Source organism: Macaca nemestrina, chromosome 5 (assembly GCF_043159975.1).
Source record: "Macaca nemestrina isolate mMacNem1 chromosome 5, mMacNem.hap1, whole genome shotgun sequence".
In the NCBI taxonomy this organism is placed as follows: domain Eukaryota; kingdom Metazoa; phylum Chordata; class Mammalia; order Primates; family Cercopithecidae; genus Macaca; species Macaca nemestrina.
Window position 1 is genome coordinate 120,445,485 of NC_092129.1, and position 17,299 is coordinate 120,462,783.

Below are 17,299 nucleotides of genomic sequence, written 5' to 3' on the forward strand. Positions count from 1 at the left end.
CAAGTAGCTGAGATTACAGGAGTGTGTGCCGTCATACCCTGCTACTTTGTGTATTTTTAGTAGAGATGGCCTTTTGCCATGTTGACCAGGCTGGTCTTGAACTTCTGACGTCAAGTGATCCCCTGTCTCAGCCTACCAAAATGTTGAGATTATAGGCAGGAGTCACCATGCCTGTCCTGAGTTATTAGATCTTTTTGACACCATTTTTGCTAATCTATAAATTGGAAAAAATAGTACCTACCTGGGAAGATTAAAACAACAATTGAAAAAATACCTAATCTAGGTTAGAGCAGGTGGATTCCACAATACACATCATATTATAAGCAGTTTGCTTATAAGACTGTGTGATAAAGCATATGCAGAAGCATGTAGATGGGAGATGAAGCAAGCAAAGAGAAGGTTACATTGTTAATCTTAGGTCCTAGATAGGTGAGTATTTAAGTCTGATTTCTATACTTTAGGAGTTCTGACAGACTTTCATCTTGTAAAAATATTCTGAATACATGCCACAATTCCATCTGTCTAACTCTCTTTTCTCTCTCTGTCTCTCTCTGTCTCTCTCTCTCTCTCTTTCTCTCACACACCACACACACAATGCATTAACATTAAGAAGTTAATAGTTTTAATTAATAATTTTATCTGTTTTAAAACAGAATTATTTACATAATCTTTAAATAATAATTTCTCCCTAGTAGATAAAAAACATATACCATTAGTGGGAAAAGAAGCAGGTGTGCTATTTTCGTACAGCTCTTTTAAGTAATGTCATGTATAATGTATTCTTATTGCAATAAGATAAAAGAAATAGTCTAGTTACTGTTTGCCAATTTTATTGCATGACTGTGAGAATGGAATTGGAATCTCTGTAGGTGAAACTTAAAAACAAATATATCCTTAAGGAATTAGTGAGAAAGTATCTCCTATTCACAAATTCTTCACAAATTAACACTCGCCTTAAAATGTTGTAAGTACAAAGAATGCTTTTGAAGTTCAGCCTCAAAAAGAGCAAGAGGCAGATAGAGAATATTATGTGCATCATCAAATGTTGCACCATATTTACCAATGGAATAAGAAACCATTGAATGAAATAAATGCCTTGAGTAATACTATTTTAGAATTAAATAACAAGTTTCTAAATTAACAGTAACAACATACACACACACCTTGTTTTGATACATCTAAATGAATGAAAACTGACACACTCCAAGTCTTAATCACTGAAAATCTTTTAACAATAGAGATAAGGATTTTTGAGACAAAAACATACCAAAAATAAGGTCATAATCAAAGGATTTGAAGTAAGAATAACAATGGACTTTTACATCAAAAAAACTGGAAGAGATGAAGAAATACCTTTCCTACAGGAAAATGATCTTCAACCCAGCACTCAAACTTCAGTCAAAAAATATTAATCAAAAGTGTGAATCAAATGGTATTTTTGAGATATTTGAAGTTTTAAAAATGTATATCACATTTCCCCTTGCTGAGAGACCTATTGGAAAATGTTCTCCAGCAAAATGAGAGATTATAACAATAATATGTGTGGTCCAGGAGACAAGTATCCAACAGAGAAGTGAGGCAATAGTAATAGGCAGAATGATGTTTATAGGAGGTTTCAGAAGTACAGCTGGGTTACCATCTAGAAAGAAATCACTTCACATTGCAGCATTTCAAGGTGGGAGTCTACAGGGGGGAAACAAATAAGTAAGCAGAAAGGAATTACTTGCTGTATTTCACCGTATTGACAGGAGGTGTACATTCAAGTTTGAAAGCACTGAGAAAAATTATTAATTGGACATTATCAAATGAAAATCTTCTCTTCTTTAAGAGTTACTCATCAGAAAATGAAATTTTAATCCATAGATTGTTAGAAAATATTTGCAAATCATATGTATAGCATAGAGTTTTCATCTAGAAGGTGTAAAGCACTCCAAGCACTCAATAACAAAAAAACAAAAAACCCAAATAACAGTAGGCAATATGTTTGAATAGTTATTTTACCAAAGAAGATATAAAAGTGGCAAACAAGGGTTAAAAAGATTCTTGACAAAATTGATAATTAAATTAAACCACAATAAAATTTTTTTAGTTTAGCAAAAGTTAAAAAGACCACCCATAACAAGTATTGGAGATGATATAGAGTAACTGGAACCCTCAAAAACTACTGATGGAAATGTGTAATATAAACCATTTACGATGAAAAAATCTTAGAGAAAAGCTAGAATTCAACACCAACCGTTAAATTTTCTAGAATTCCACACCAACTATCTTAAATTCTCTAAGGAGAATCTGTTATGAGCTGTCAGCCTGTAGCTCCTGCAGAGGCTCTGCTTCCTTTCTGGCATTCTTCTCTCATCCAATCAATGAAAGGAAGATGTATTTGCTTTTTGTTTATAGTATGTTACTCCTCTTATGCTATGTTTATCTTCATCACCAATTTACTCATTGGATACCTCTGGGTCCTGAGTCATCTAACAAAATACATTTTGTGTAGATTTTTTTGGTCTTCTTAACAAAAGTATTTTAATGCACATATTTAACTAAAATTCTCTTCCCAGTGAATTTGTAATACACTACTGAGACCTCAATAAATGAGAAGCTTGCTATTCATCAAGGTAACTTCTTTTTTTTTTTTTTTTTTTTTTTTTTTTAATTTTACTTTAAGTTCTTAAATGTATTGCTGAAGACCAAATGTGGATTAGTGTGAGGGAGAATCTCCCCCCGGGGCTACACTACAGTCTTAGGTAGGTCCCCACACTTTCAGGTAGGTAGGTCCCCACACTTTCAGAGGCTTTTCCTCCAGGATTTTTCTCCAAGTTCTTACTGTAAAGATCTGAGAATGATTCTGTAGGATACAGGGAGTGGGGAGAGGAAGAATTAACCTTTTAAATGAACCCATGCCGGGCGCGGTGGCTCACGCCTGTAATCCCAGCACTTTGGGAGGCCGAGGCGGGTGGATAACAAGGTCAGGAGATCGAGACCACGGTGAAACCCCGTCTCTACTAAAAATACAAAAAATTAGCCGGGCGCGGTGGCGGGCGCCTGTAGTCCCAGCTACTCAGGAGGCTGAGGCAGGAGAATGGTGTGAACCCGGGAGGCGGAGCTTGCAGTGAGCCGAGATTGCGCCACTGCACTCCAGCCTGGGCGACAGAGCGAGACTCTGTCTCAAAATAAATAAATAAATAAATAAATAAATAAATAAATAAATAAATAAAAATAAATAAATGAACCCAAATATATATATATATATATATATTTTTTTTTTTTTTTTTTTTTTTTGAGACAGAGTCGCTCTCTGTTGCCCAGGCTGGAGTGCAGTGGCGTGATCTCGGCTCACTGCAAGCTCCGCCTCCCAGGTTCAGGCCATTCTCCTTCCTCAGCCTCCCGAGTAGCTGGGACTACAGGCGACCGCCACCACGCCTAGCTATTTTTTTTTTTTTTTTTTGTATTTTTAGTAGAGACGGGTTTTCACCGTGTTAGCCAGGATGGTCTCGATCGCCTGATCTGGTTATCCAGCCACCTGGGCCTCCCAAAGTGCTGGGATTACAGGCGTGAGGCACCATGCCCGGCCAAACCCAGACCTTCTTTGTAACAAAGGCCTATTCTCCAGTGGGGAGAGTTTGGCCAGAGTCATGCCAGGATTGTGAGCAAGGGCATTTGTCATACTCCAGCCCCCTGTATATTTCCTATCTCAATTAAAATGGGAAATTCATATAAGAAGAAACATTTCTTAAGGCTACAGGCTAGAGACACAGACCCAATAAAAGACTGATATTTAATTGGAGGATCATAGACCATAGATCATAAATTATATCATTTCCCTCTCTTATACATTACCATCAAACCCACAGAGTGTCAGTACTATAAAAGACAATAGTTGAAAGCTGCAAATCATAGACATTCTCTGTAGAGGAGTACTTAGGAAAGTCCAAAGCAAAAGGGACAACAAAACCAGACACTAAAGGAATTTGAAATCAAGTCTTAGACACCTTTAGGTACAGCAAACTCTAAATAAAGCCAATGCCCAGTGACATTAACAGAGATCCTCACTTTAGAGGCCTATTCATATCAGTTCCTATTACCCGATACAGTATGCTTGAATTTCAACAAAAATTTGCAAGGCATACCTAAAGGAAAAAAATAATAAGCTGAAGAGACCAAGTAATCATCAGAACCAAATTCATACATCACAAGGATGTTGTAATTACCATCTAGATAATTTAAAATAACTGAAAAATATGTTAAGATATCTAATAAAAAAAGGATGACAGAATGCAAGAACAAATGAGTAAAGTAAACAGGGAGATGGAGACTCTAAGAAAGAACTGAAATAAAATGCTAGAAATTTAAAAAAAAATAATAGAAATAAATGTCATTGATCGGTTCATTAGAGAATGGACATAGGTGGAACACTAAGGAAAGATCAGTGGGCTTGAAAATATATTAACAGAAATTTCCCAAACTAAAACTCAAAGAAGAAAAATAAAATAAAATAAAATCACAGCAGAATATCTAAGTACTGTGGGACAATTTCAAAAAGTGTAATATGTGTTATTATAATATTAGAAGGAGAAGAAAGAGAACAGAGTTGAAAAAATATTTGAAAAAATAATTGCTGAAAACTTTCCAAAATGAGTGACAGATGATTCTCATGTCCTGGAAGTTGAGAGAACACTAAGCAAAATAAATTATAAAGATAAAAACAGAACAAACAAACAAAAAATTTCTCTAGGCATGTCATATTCAAACTGCAGAAAATGAAAGACAAAGGAAAAATCTTAAATAAAGCCAGAGGGATAAAAAACACTTTTTCTATACAGAAACAAGGGTCAGAATTACAGCCCACCTCTTATCAGAAACTATACAAATGAGAAGAGTACAATGATATACCTTTCAAGAGAAAAAAAAAAAAAAAAAAAACTAACCTAGAATTCTATACCTAGTAAAATGATACTTTAAAAGTGAAGAAGTAAAGACTTTCTCAGACTAACAAAATCTGAGAGATTTTAATGTAGGCAAACAGGTCATGCAAGCGATATTGAAAAAAAAGGAGAGTGAAATAATATAGGCCAGAAACTCAGATCTACATGAGGAAAGGAACACAACAGTCAGAGAAGGAATAAATAAAGGTAAAATAAAATGCCTTATTTTCCTTATTATTAACAGTTATAGAAATAACTTGAAAGTAACAATGATAACCATATATTGGGTGATTGTAGGGTATGGATAGGTGAAATATCAGTCATGTCAGAAAGATCAGGAGGGATAAATTAGGAATACTCTGTTACAAGGTACAGGTGCTACACATGAAGCAGGATACTGTTATTTAAAAATCAAATTACATTAGTTAAAAAAGGATATTGTGGCTGGATGTGATGGCTCATGCCTGTAATCCCAGCACTTTGTGAAGGCAAGGTAAGAGAATCACTTGAAGCCAGTAGTTCAATACCTGGGCAACATAACAAGATTTTGTCTAAAAAAAGAAAAAAAAAATCATACTCTAGTCTGGTGACCTGTGGTGGTAGACCCTGCTACTCGGGAGGCTGAGGCAGAGAATTGCTTGAGTCCAGGAGATCAAGGTTACAGTGAGCTATGACCAAGCCACTGAACTTTAGCCTGGGCAACAGCAAGACACTGCCAAAAAAAAAAAAAAAAAAAAAAGAAAGAAAGACAGATGAAAGAAAGAAAGGAAGAAAGGAAGAAAGAAAGAAAGAAAGAAAGAAAGAAAGAAAGAAAGAAAGAAAGAAAGAAAGAAAGAAAGAAAGAAAGAAAGAAAGAAAGAAAGAAAGAAAGAAAGGAGGGAGGGAGGGAGGGAGGGAGGGAGGGAGGGAGGGAGGGAGGGAGGGAGGGAGGGAAGGAAGGAAGGAAGGAAGGAAGGAAGGAAGGAAGGAAGGAAGGAAGGAAGGAAGGAAGGAAGGAAGGGAAAGAAGAAAGAAAGAAGGAACGAAAGAGAAAGAAAGAAAGAAAGAAAGAAAGAAAGAAAGAAAGAAAGAAAGAAAGAAAGAAAGAAAGAAAGAAAGAAAGAAAGAAAGAAAGAGAAAGAAAGAAGGAAGGAAGGAAGGAAAGAAAGAAAGAAAGAAAGAAAGAAAGAAAGAAAGAAAGAAAGAAAGAAAGAAAGAAAGAAAGAAAGAAAGAAAGAAAGAAAGAGAAAGAAAGAAAGACAGAAATGAAGGAAGAAAAGAGAAAGAGAAAGAAAGAAAGTTGTAAACTTCAGGACAATCAATACAATCATTAAAAGAAGTATAATTGATTCTCTAAGAGAGAAGATAAAAATAATCATGTAAAGTACCCAACTAAAACCAGAGCACATAGAAAAAGAGGAATATGGAAATCAATGAAATACAGTTAGGAAAAAAAAAAGTACTTCTCAGATTGGAGAAAAACAAATAAGCAAACAAGACCCGCCTATAATCTATTTACAAGAAACACTTTAAATATAAAGACTCAGGTAGGTTAAAAGAGTTGCAAAAAGATATATTACGCTCCCACTAAGCAAAAGAAATCTGCAGTAGCTCAAGTAATTTCAGATAAAGCAGACTTCAGGGAATCAATTCCGCAAGCAGACATAACAATCCTAAATGTGCATGTACCTAGCAACATCATGCCAAAATATATTAGACAAGTGATAAAACAGAAAGGAATAAGAGAAAACCCACCATTATAGTTGGATACATTAAATACCCCTATTTGTAACTGATAAGCCAAGCAGGCAGAAACCTCATAAAGATATGATTGACCAATCAGCAGTATAAAACAGTTTGATATAATTGGCATTTATAGAATCCTCTACCCAACAGTAGGACGAATTCTTTTGAGACTGTGTGGAACATTTAACAAGACAGACCACATTCCAGACCATAAAACACACCTGAACACATGAAGACAAAATGAAATCATAAAACATATATCCCCATGCCACAGTGGAATAAAAGTAGAATTCAGTAAAAGAATGATACTTGAAGAAATGTCAAATTATTTGAAATTTAACAGTGTACTTTTGAATAGCACATTGGTTAGAGAAGTCTGAAGAGAAACTTAAAAAAGTATTTTGAACTAAATGAAAATGAAGCTGTAACTGGTCAAACCATTTAGATCCAGAAAAAGCAGTGCACAGAGACAAATGTATAACATTAAATGCATATATTAGAAAATAAAATCTATAATCAATCACTTAAGCTTCCACTTTAAAGAGTTAGAGAAATAACAGTAACTTCAGTCAAACTAAGCAAAAGAAGAGAAATAATTAAAATTAGAACAGACCTCAGTAAGATTAAAAATAGAAAACCAATAAAGAAAATAAACAAAAACAAAAGTTATTATTTGAAAATATTAATAAAATTTATAAAGACTCTAGTCAGGCTAATCAAGGGAAAAAAGAGAGAGGGGACATAAGTTATTAATATAATAAATCAAACAGGAATTTCCATTATTGTTCCTATGGGCATTAAGAGGACATATAAAAGGATACTAAAAACAACTTTCTGTCTCAATATTTGAAAATGTTGATAAAATAGACCAATTTCTTGAATAACACAAACTATCAATACTTGCGGACAAAAAGATCATCTCAATAGGCCTACATGTATTTAGGAAATTGAATGAATAACTAATGCTCTTCCATAAAATAAATCACCTCTCTCAGAATAATTCCCTGGTAAATTCTACCAAGTATGAAAGAAAGAAATGATACCAATTCTTCATAACCCCTTCCAGTAAAATAGAAGCAGCTGGAACACTTCCTAAGTCATTTCTTGTGGCTAGCATTACCCTAATTCCAAAAGTAGACAAATATATTAAAATAAAGGAAAACTACAGACTAATAATTCTCATGAACATAGACACAACATTCTCAACAAATATTTAAACTTGAATCTAACAATAAGTAAAAGGAATAATAAATAATGAAAAACAGTATTTATACCACAGTGCAAAGTTAGCTCTCCATTTTAAAATTAATTATTGTAATCTACCATATCAATTCTCTAAAGGAAAAGTATTTTATAATTATATAAACTGATACAGAAAAAAATATTTTACAAAATTTAACAACTAATCTGGATGAAAACTCTCAGAAAGCCAAAAAATAGAGAAGAAAAGCATCAATTTAGTAAAGAATATCAGTAAAATCCTACAGTTATGCTAATTAGTGTAGAAAAATGGATAAGTTCCTCCAAAGGTCTAGAACAGGGCAAGAGTGTCCTCTCATCACTCCTATTCAACAGTAGGAAATTCTCGCTAGCACAATTAGAAAACAAAAGCAAGAAAATGTATGCAGACTAATAAGAAAGAGATAAAATGGTCTCTATTCCCAAATATTAAACAATGCCTTAAATAAGTCAGTATAGCATGTGTCCAGGATAAAATTTAATACTGTATACAAAAGTCAACTGCTTTCCCATGTAATAGCAATGAACAATTAATATTTAAATGAAAAATAATACCATTTGTAATAGTACCCAAAATAAATAAATAATTGGGTATATACCTATAAAATTATGTACCGACCTATACATGGAAAACTAAACTCAGATAAAAATCTAAATAAATATTATAAATAAATGGAAAGAGATTCCATGTTCATTAACTGGGAGCCTCAATATAATTAAGATTTCACTTCTTACCTGTGTGATCCATAGATTCAGTACAATCCCAATCAAAATTATATCAAGCTATTTTGCCAATATTGACACCCTGGTTATAGAGTTTTTATGCAAGGCAAAAGACTAGAATAAACCACCACGATACTGAAGAAAATAAGGTTGGAGAATACACTCTGCCTCATTTCAACATATAACCATTAAGCAACAATAATAAGGTAGCCTGATATCGACAAAAGAACAAGCATGTATATCAATGGAACAGAATAGAGAGTTCAAACATAGGACCACACAAATGTAATCAACTAATATGTGATGAACAATCAAATGCAGTTCAAAGCCAAAAGTATAGTCTTCTTATTAATTGGTTTTGGAAGAATTTGATATTCATATGAAAATAAAATGAACATAGGCATTGAATTTACAACTTATACTCTCCACAAAAAATAGATCAAAATTAATTACATACCTAAATGCAAAACACTTAACTACAAAATTTCTAGGAGAAAACATAATATAAATATAAAATAATATATAATATATAATAAATATAAACATAAAATAAATATAAAATGTAGATGACCCTGGGCTTGGCAATACATTTTTTGATACAACACTGTAAGCATAATTCCATGACAGAAAATGGAAATTTGGACTTTATTAAAATTAAAATCTGCCTTGAAGTGACATTGTTAAGATAATAAAAATAACTACTTGGAGAAATATTGGCAAAACACTTACCTGATAAAGGATTTTTATCCAAATGTAAAAGGATTCTTAAAACTCAATAATAATAATAAAAACAAAGAACTAATTAAGTGTGCATAAGATCTGAATAGACAATTCAACCCCCAAAATATATAGATGGTAAATAAGCATATAAAAATGTGTTCAGCATCATTTGTCATTAGAAATTTAAGCAAGCAACAATGAGATATCAGTAAATACCTATTTAAATGGCTAAAATCCAAAGAACTCACACTACTACTGCTGGCAAAGATGCAAAGTAATGATAACTCTTGATTAATTGCTGGTAAAAATTTTAAAAAATCATGGTACCACCACTTTGGAAGACAGTTTAATAGTTTCTTCCAAAACTAAGTATAGTTTATTACATTCCAAAGCATTCGTATGACAATGGAGGCAGGGTTAAAAGGGTGATAGTGAAACTTGACAAATACTACCTCAAGACAGGTGATCAAGGTTAACATGAATGGTGACTACTTATATTCCATATGATGTGATGAAAATGACACTTTACTGCTTCACTTTTTAAAGAAGATTTTACTTCTGTGGTCTTTCTCCCCAATACGCACTACTTTTATACAACAATGGAAAAGAAATCAGATGAATCATAATTGCAGGGTGTTCCTCTACAAATACTTAACCAATAGTCCTAAAAAATGTCAAGGTCATCAAAACAAGGCAAGTAACAACCAGGAAGAACCTAAGAAGATATGACTACTATATGCAATGTAGTAGCCTGAATAAGATCCTAAAAAAGAAAAGGGGACATAATGTAAAAACTGAAAAAGTCTGAAGAAAGCATTGACATTAAGTAAAATTAATTAGTTAGTTAATATACTATTAACTCATTAATTATGACAAATGTATTATACTAATATGAAACATTAAAAAATCATAGAAACTGGACAATATGGTACACATGAGAACATTCAGCACTCTCTTCCTAATAACTTTGTAAATTTAAAACTCTACTTTTTTAAAATATGCATTCAAAAGTTAATATGATAAAGATCCCTGTGCAGTATTTTCTGGGATGTAATTTTTCAACTTCTTTGAGTTAATACCAAAAGTATGATTTGTGTGATTTGAGTATGATTATTGGATCACATGGTAAGAGTATGTTTAGTTTTGTAAGACATCCTTATGCTCTTTATAGCAACTTTATTCATAATTGTCAAAACATGGAAGCAAAACATTTTTGTCTATAAGTCACATATAGCCTTTGACTTTGTACATGCTTAAGCTATCTGAATTTCAACGAAAGGTCAATGTTTAAACAAATAACCTTTTTTTTTTTTATGAAAGCTAAAACATATAGACAATGGAAAAGAAGTTATACTTAATTTTTTAAAAAATCAATAATCTATAAGACCATATGTGGAGAAAGGAAAAGGAAGTACAAAATAAGGCTTAATTTATTTAACATTTTATTTTATAAAACCAGCTCTGTTTGTTAAAAGCAAATATTGGTAAAGGTATGATGCTATTATCTCATCCATTTCTGTTTAATGATAGTATTTTCACCCTCTAGTTAATGGCAAAGTTGTCTAGATAATATTTTTTAAGGTAAGCTTAAAGCGTTTCAAAAAAAAAAATTAATTTCTTGCAGCATATTTTAATATGTCAAAAATAATCTATATGCTTTTTATAATGTCACATATGGAAATATATTTTGATTGAAATTTAACCACAAACTAAAGAAAAGTTAATACAAAATTTATAATTGCAATTGAAATGATATCTTGAATGGTAAATCATTTATACTCTGTGAATCAGTGAGTTACTAAGCATCATTCATTCTTCACTCCAATTACAATATATTGATGTTTCTTTCCATTTCTTTACCACTTTTAATCCATATACTGTAGACCAACTGGATTATGGTAACTATAATTTAGATGTTTTTCTTAAATGTAGTTTTTCCTCATTAAAATGAAAATATTCTAGAAAAAAATTATCTCTGTTAAGAGATAAGAAATATGATCTTAAAAGAGTTGAATAATGAAACCTCGATGCAATCATTTAAATTCTCATTTTAATCATCTACAAAAGAGAAATAACTAACAATATCAATATGCTGTGATGACTCAGATTGAGATGAGGCTGCATACATCTCCCTTCTCCCACATACACACAAACGCACATGTATGCATGGACATTCACAGATATACTGATACTATTATCAATTATTTTCTATTCTAGATTACTTACACAAAACCAATTTCACTTCACAGAAGACAAACTCTGTTTCTAATAAGTACTCTTTAATACAGCTATTTAAAATTTCTGAGGCCTACTCATAGAGCATGTGAATTAAAAAGGAAAATATTTAAAAAAATAATGACATATTAAATTTAGTCTCTAAACATTTAAGCATGTTGAAAAGCATTTTAAAATTATACATTTGTAAGTAGCTGAGTAATGAGCAAACAGAAAGTTCTGACCTTCCCCCCGCCCCAGGCGTCATCCACAATGCACTTCATTCCTTAGCTCATCTGTGACACTCACAGTCTTGTGGCTCTTTGTAACTCCTGACATCACTGTCCCCTGCACATTCCCTACAATCACTTCATTCCTGACTGTTTATTCCATTTAGGATAATATAAACCTGGGAGACAGAAATAAGAGGGAACTGATGAAGGTACATTTCTGCCTATTATTTCTTCTTCAAAAAGGATACTATAATGTGAAGGCTCTTGTAGAGTGGTGCTCAACCTAGAGATTTGAGTTTAAACACCGCTTTATGAAGAAGTTGATGTAGTAAATGAGATTTTAACTCTATTTTGGCAACTTGTTTACTTAATTCTCTTCTTCCACACACAATTTTTTCAAATATTTTTCTAAATTTGATTTTTCTCTCCCTTAATCCCACCATACCACTCAAATCTACCTGCTCTTATAGCATCAACTGACCAGTTACTGAGTTTACCACCATTATGATCATCAAATATACAAAACTCACTTCATAATTTATAAAAGTGCCAACTCTAAAAATTCTGAAAACCTTTCTCTTTGTCTTTCTTAACAAAATCCAAGGATAATTTGAGATACCTTCCTTCACTTCTCTCTTGAATATTATTGTTCCTCAGGATTCTCAGTCGTCTTTTGCCTGAGCCACTTTGTTTAATGCTACGCCTTATTATGCCTTATTGGCAATCATGTTGTGAATATTCTTTCTCCTAAATTAGCTGCGTCCTTTGCCTCAGAAACTAAACTGGGTGTGCGCATTTGTGTATGAGACGGTAAATGTGACTGAGAACATGTGTTTTAGAGTCAGGTCAATCTACACACCACTGCTTATTGATTGTGTGAGCTTGGGCAAGTCCTTAGTCTTTCTGTGCTTCACTTTTCTCTTTTTATTATTTTTTATTTTTTACTCTTTTTATTTTTATTTCTTCAGACACTATGGTGACTTAAGTTTTCTCATTTTTAAAATGGGGCTGTGACTATTTACCTCACAGGATCATTGTCATAACCAAGACAGTGGACTAAAGAAGGATTGGTGTCTCCCACATAGTAGGTGCATAATCGATAAAGTCAGTCACTACTCCCTTCAAAAATAATGAATAAATCAGCTGTCTCTTCTCCATTACTCTATCTCAGTTTTATTTTAAAATTTACCATTTTTTCCCTTTTCTAGTCTCCTTGCTAAAATGTTCATCATTCATACTGCTGGTAGCTATATTAGCATTTCTGAAACACACATTTTCACTCCCCTCCTATAATTTTAGTCCAATCTGTGGTAGGTAAAATTTGTTATTTACTTTCTAGAGAACAGGCATAAATTATGACAACTTTTGTATCTGTTAATTTTATCTCTTCTAATTTTCCTCATTGTATATGTTTTGAAAGTACAATGTATAATTCATACAAATAAAAAGCTGCTTATTGTGGAGGTCATAGTCCTTAAAGAAGTGAAACATGAAAAATATCAGGTATGTAGAATCAACTACAAGCTTATTAAAGGCTTCCATAGTTTATAATATTGTCTGTTGAATGCAAATAAAAATAAATTACATCTGTCATCTCCAATATTTACTCAGCTATCTTTAATTGAATGTCTGTTATATGCCAACTATTATAAGGAGCATGTTCTATTCAAATTATTTTTTGGCTTATATAAAAATTTATTTGTTTAAACCTATTTCCTTATTTTTTGAAAGATGTCATTTAAGATGACAGCTATTTGTGAAAGGAAGAAATATTGTTCATGTTTTCTTAACTACTGAATTTAAGTTGGGCTTTATTTGTTAGAATAACCTAACTACAAAGGTACTATAAAAGTGATACAGTTCATATTCATCTGAAATTACACATATTTTCCTGTGAAATATTTTTCTGGTAATGTAACCTGTCAAGTGATGTTATGGTTGTAATTATGTGCAATGCTGTCAATGTCTTCATCATAGTTCTGGGTTTCTGGACTTCTTGGCTCAAGAATTTATAAGATATTAATGGTAATATCACCTGGGATAAAATTACTTCCTCATTTTAACTCTTAAATATATTATAATCAATATGTGTGTTTAGAATTGAGGAGAATACCATTTGGCTTGCCATTTTGACAGGGTTTGAAGAATGTCTTTGTAAATGAAAAGCTGAGACACATAACATCATACCTTTTGGGTCAAAATTACATCACATTTTTCAAATTTATAATGTTTATATTACTCTAGTTCCCAATAAAATCCAAAGCATTTTGTATTCAGCATGTATAGATATACAGTGACTTCACAAATGTTTTTCTGTTAGTGTTTTTTTTTTTCCTTTGCTGCTATTTTCATTTATTTAAATTTTTACCAGGCGGAAATGCAATGTATCAAGCCACTTTCTCTTTGAAAACATAAATGCACAATAATTAGAGACCCAGCGTGCTCTAAGAAGCATGGGATTAGCCCTACAATAATGCGAGCTCACATCTGCAGTCAGTCTAAAAATGTCACACAGGCCTAATTTTGCTTCAATGCAAATGTAGTTTGTTTCCTCGCATTTACATGTGGAAATAAATTTGTGACTGTGTTTAACTCATTTGCTATTTAATCTTTAGTGTATCCTTTTCAACTAAGCTACTGGGAAAATAATACACCTGTGCAGGTTGCTACTACTGTAAATTTGTGATTTACAGGTACAAAAGTATTTCAGTATTGCCTAGTGATTTGTATCTTTCTCTAAAACTTCACTTTCTCTCTTGTGATTTCTGAACATTTCTGCTAGAAAATCACTCAGACAAACCTTAAATTGAGTGTATGCTTAAGTGAATCAGACTTCTCCCCTCTTCCTTGCAGTCTTATTGCTCCAACTGGTCTTCCTGGATTTTCTTCTCTTTCTTTAGGTCAATAGCCTTGGAGATGTAGTAATTCTACAATTTCAATATTTGTGGACTCCCACCAGTGTTATATTTGTATTGCCTCTGTACTAATCAGTCTTCATTATTGTTTCACAGAGTTAATGGAGATAGCCGGGAGACTATTCTCTTTATTTCCTTTCCTTCCGCACACCTCTTCCCTTTGATACTGATATTTTAATACTTAAAACTATTTGAGAGTTGCGATATAACTGCTATTTAGATCTCTTGGCTCAAGGGATCTGCCCGAGGCCAGCGCAGCCATAAGCAGGGGGTGAAGGGGCATCTCCCCTACTGGATTTCAGACTTGTATGGGATCTGTAGCCCCTTTGTTTTGGCAAATTTCTCTCATTTGGAATGGCTGTATTTACCCAATGCCTGTACCCCCATTGTATCTAGGAAGTAACTAAGCTGCTTTCAATTACTTTAATGTTGTTGTCTCCTCCACAAGTGTCTCAATTCTTTTAATTGCACTCACCAATATGTTCCTCACCTTGAAACTAGACTAATACTATTAAATTATAGTGAGTTCTCAATGTAGTTGACAGGTTCTTCAAAATTGTGACTTTAAGCAAAACGACACACAACACGTTGATCCTCAAATAACATCTTTTCCTCCTCTATCTTTTCATTATAACATTGAAGAGAGAACAAAATTGACTTGTCATATGTTGTTTTGCGTGAAGTCGCAGTTTCCAAGAACCTATGGACAAAGTTAAGTGAGGATTTATTTTATTTTTTTGTTAATCACCTGTATGAAATCTTCAAGAGGCTTTTCATTGCTCTCAAATAAAATATGAGCTCCTTTACTGAGAATGGCTGCTACTTCTTGATATAATCTCTTCCTAAATCGAGTGCTTATCTTTAATTGTAATTCCTTTTCCCTCTGATGAGAAAGCTCCACTTCTCTTACATCCTTAAAGGCATACAGTGTCACATTCGCCTCAAAATCTTTAGATAGATGCTCTCTCCTGGAACATTTTTCCTTTGGCAATTTTCCCAGGTGATTCAATTTCATCATTTTAGCCTAGATTTTGTTTCCTAGCTTGGATTAAATGTCCTTGCTACATGTCTCATAGACCATTAGACTACTTTGTTGATAGCAATTTGATGATGTTGCTTGTCTAATGATCTGTCTCCTTCATTGAGTTCTTAATTCCTTCCATTGATACCTTATTCCAACTGATTATTGATGAATCCTGGTACTGAGCATATTGCCTTGCACATAGATTGAGCTCAAATATACTTGTTTGAATTATTTTTTAAAACCTTTAGCAAGATTAATAATTTAAATCTATAAAATTAACAAGGTGATTAATATATGCGAAATTAACGTGATTATGTAGAACGTTTAATCATGTAGAAGTTGTATTTTATCTTTCTATATGCATATTTGTGTTATATGTCACATATGAATGTATATTTCATAGATTTCTAACATGTAGAACTGAAATTGCAAAGAGGTAATTTATAATTAAAATTTGATTTCTGCCTAATCTAGACTACCCATTAAGATATTAGACTTACCATAAAGATTTGATATTAATTAACAAATAAATTATATAATGGCATAACATAATTTAACAACATTTAATTGATCTTTATGGTACAGTAGAAAATGCCGACATTTTGAATCTGACAAACCTGAATTTTAATACAACATATACCACTTACCTGTTGGACGAAATTGTACAATAACAAAAATAAAAGTTACTATTTACTGAGTGACTCATATATGTTTACATAGTCATTCAATCTTCAATCTTACCTTGTTAATTAGCTGTACTTCTCCCCAGTGTACCTATTTGAAAGTGGAGATAATTAAATCTCAGGTTGCCTAAAGACATTAAATGAATGAATAACATAACTGACATCCAAAGAACACGTTTTTTTCACTGAACTTATTTACTTTTCTTCTCAAAATTTGAGTTTTATTGCGAGGATTGCAGTTCATTTGTTAATCAAGTAGTAGAGTGATTTGTACAGAGAAAACTTTCAATAATTGGTAGTTACCTTTAAAGAAAATAGGTCAATATATTAAACTCAGAAATCCTTTATGTTTTCTTGCCCTCTGGAACAACAGAATTGATGGACTGACTCCTCCTTTCAGTTACTACCGTTTTACTTATAATATTTTCATTACTGCTTTTTGACCTCTTTTTCCCTCTTTATCTGACACCTTCCACCATTCCTACAGAAGCTGATGAAGACTCGTTCCAGGTTTAGTCATTTGCACAACAATAATAAACTCTGGTTTATTATTATATATATATATATATAAATATATATATATGAGATCTCCCATCCTCTGGATAAAAGGAGCATGATTGTCACTATCAGGCATTTTAAGGCTTATTTTTATATAAAATATTACATTAAAAATATATTTAAATGATTTTTACTCTTCTATGATTTAAAGGTGTTTTTTGAAAACTAATCAGAAGAGGAATGCTTAGATCCCAGGAAAATTGAAACCATCTGTAAACAAATCTTGGCTGTGCTGTGTTTCGATTAGATTGAAGCTTGGTGTAAAGAGAAAATACAAAAGACCGCAGTAAGTTGCTGACTAAATTATGTCATGAAACCAGAACTTTTCAAAATCAGGTGACTA

The 17,299-nt window shown here is 32.5% G+C and overlaps 1 long non-coding RNA gene across 1 annotated transcript in view; it reads left to right on the forward strand.

The window, feature by feature from the left end:
- The window catches only part of LOC139363376 (uncharacterized), a 321,840-nt gene extending 304,610 nt beyond the window's left edge, over positions 1-17,230 (forward strand). The window contains exon 4 of the long non-coding RNA XR_011623635.1: positions 17,108-17,230. This is a non-coding gene — a long non-coding RNA (uncharacterized lncRNA). The remainder of the gene's footprint in view (positions 1-17,107) is intronic.
- The last annotated feature ends 69 nt before the right edge of the window (positions 17,231-17,299 follow it).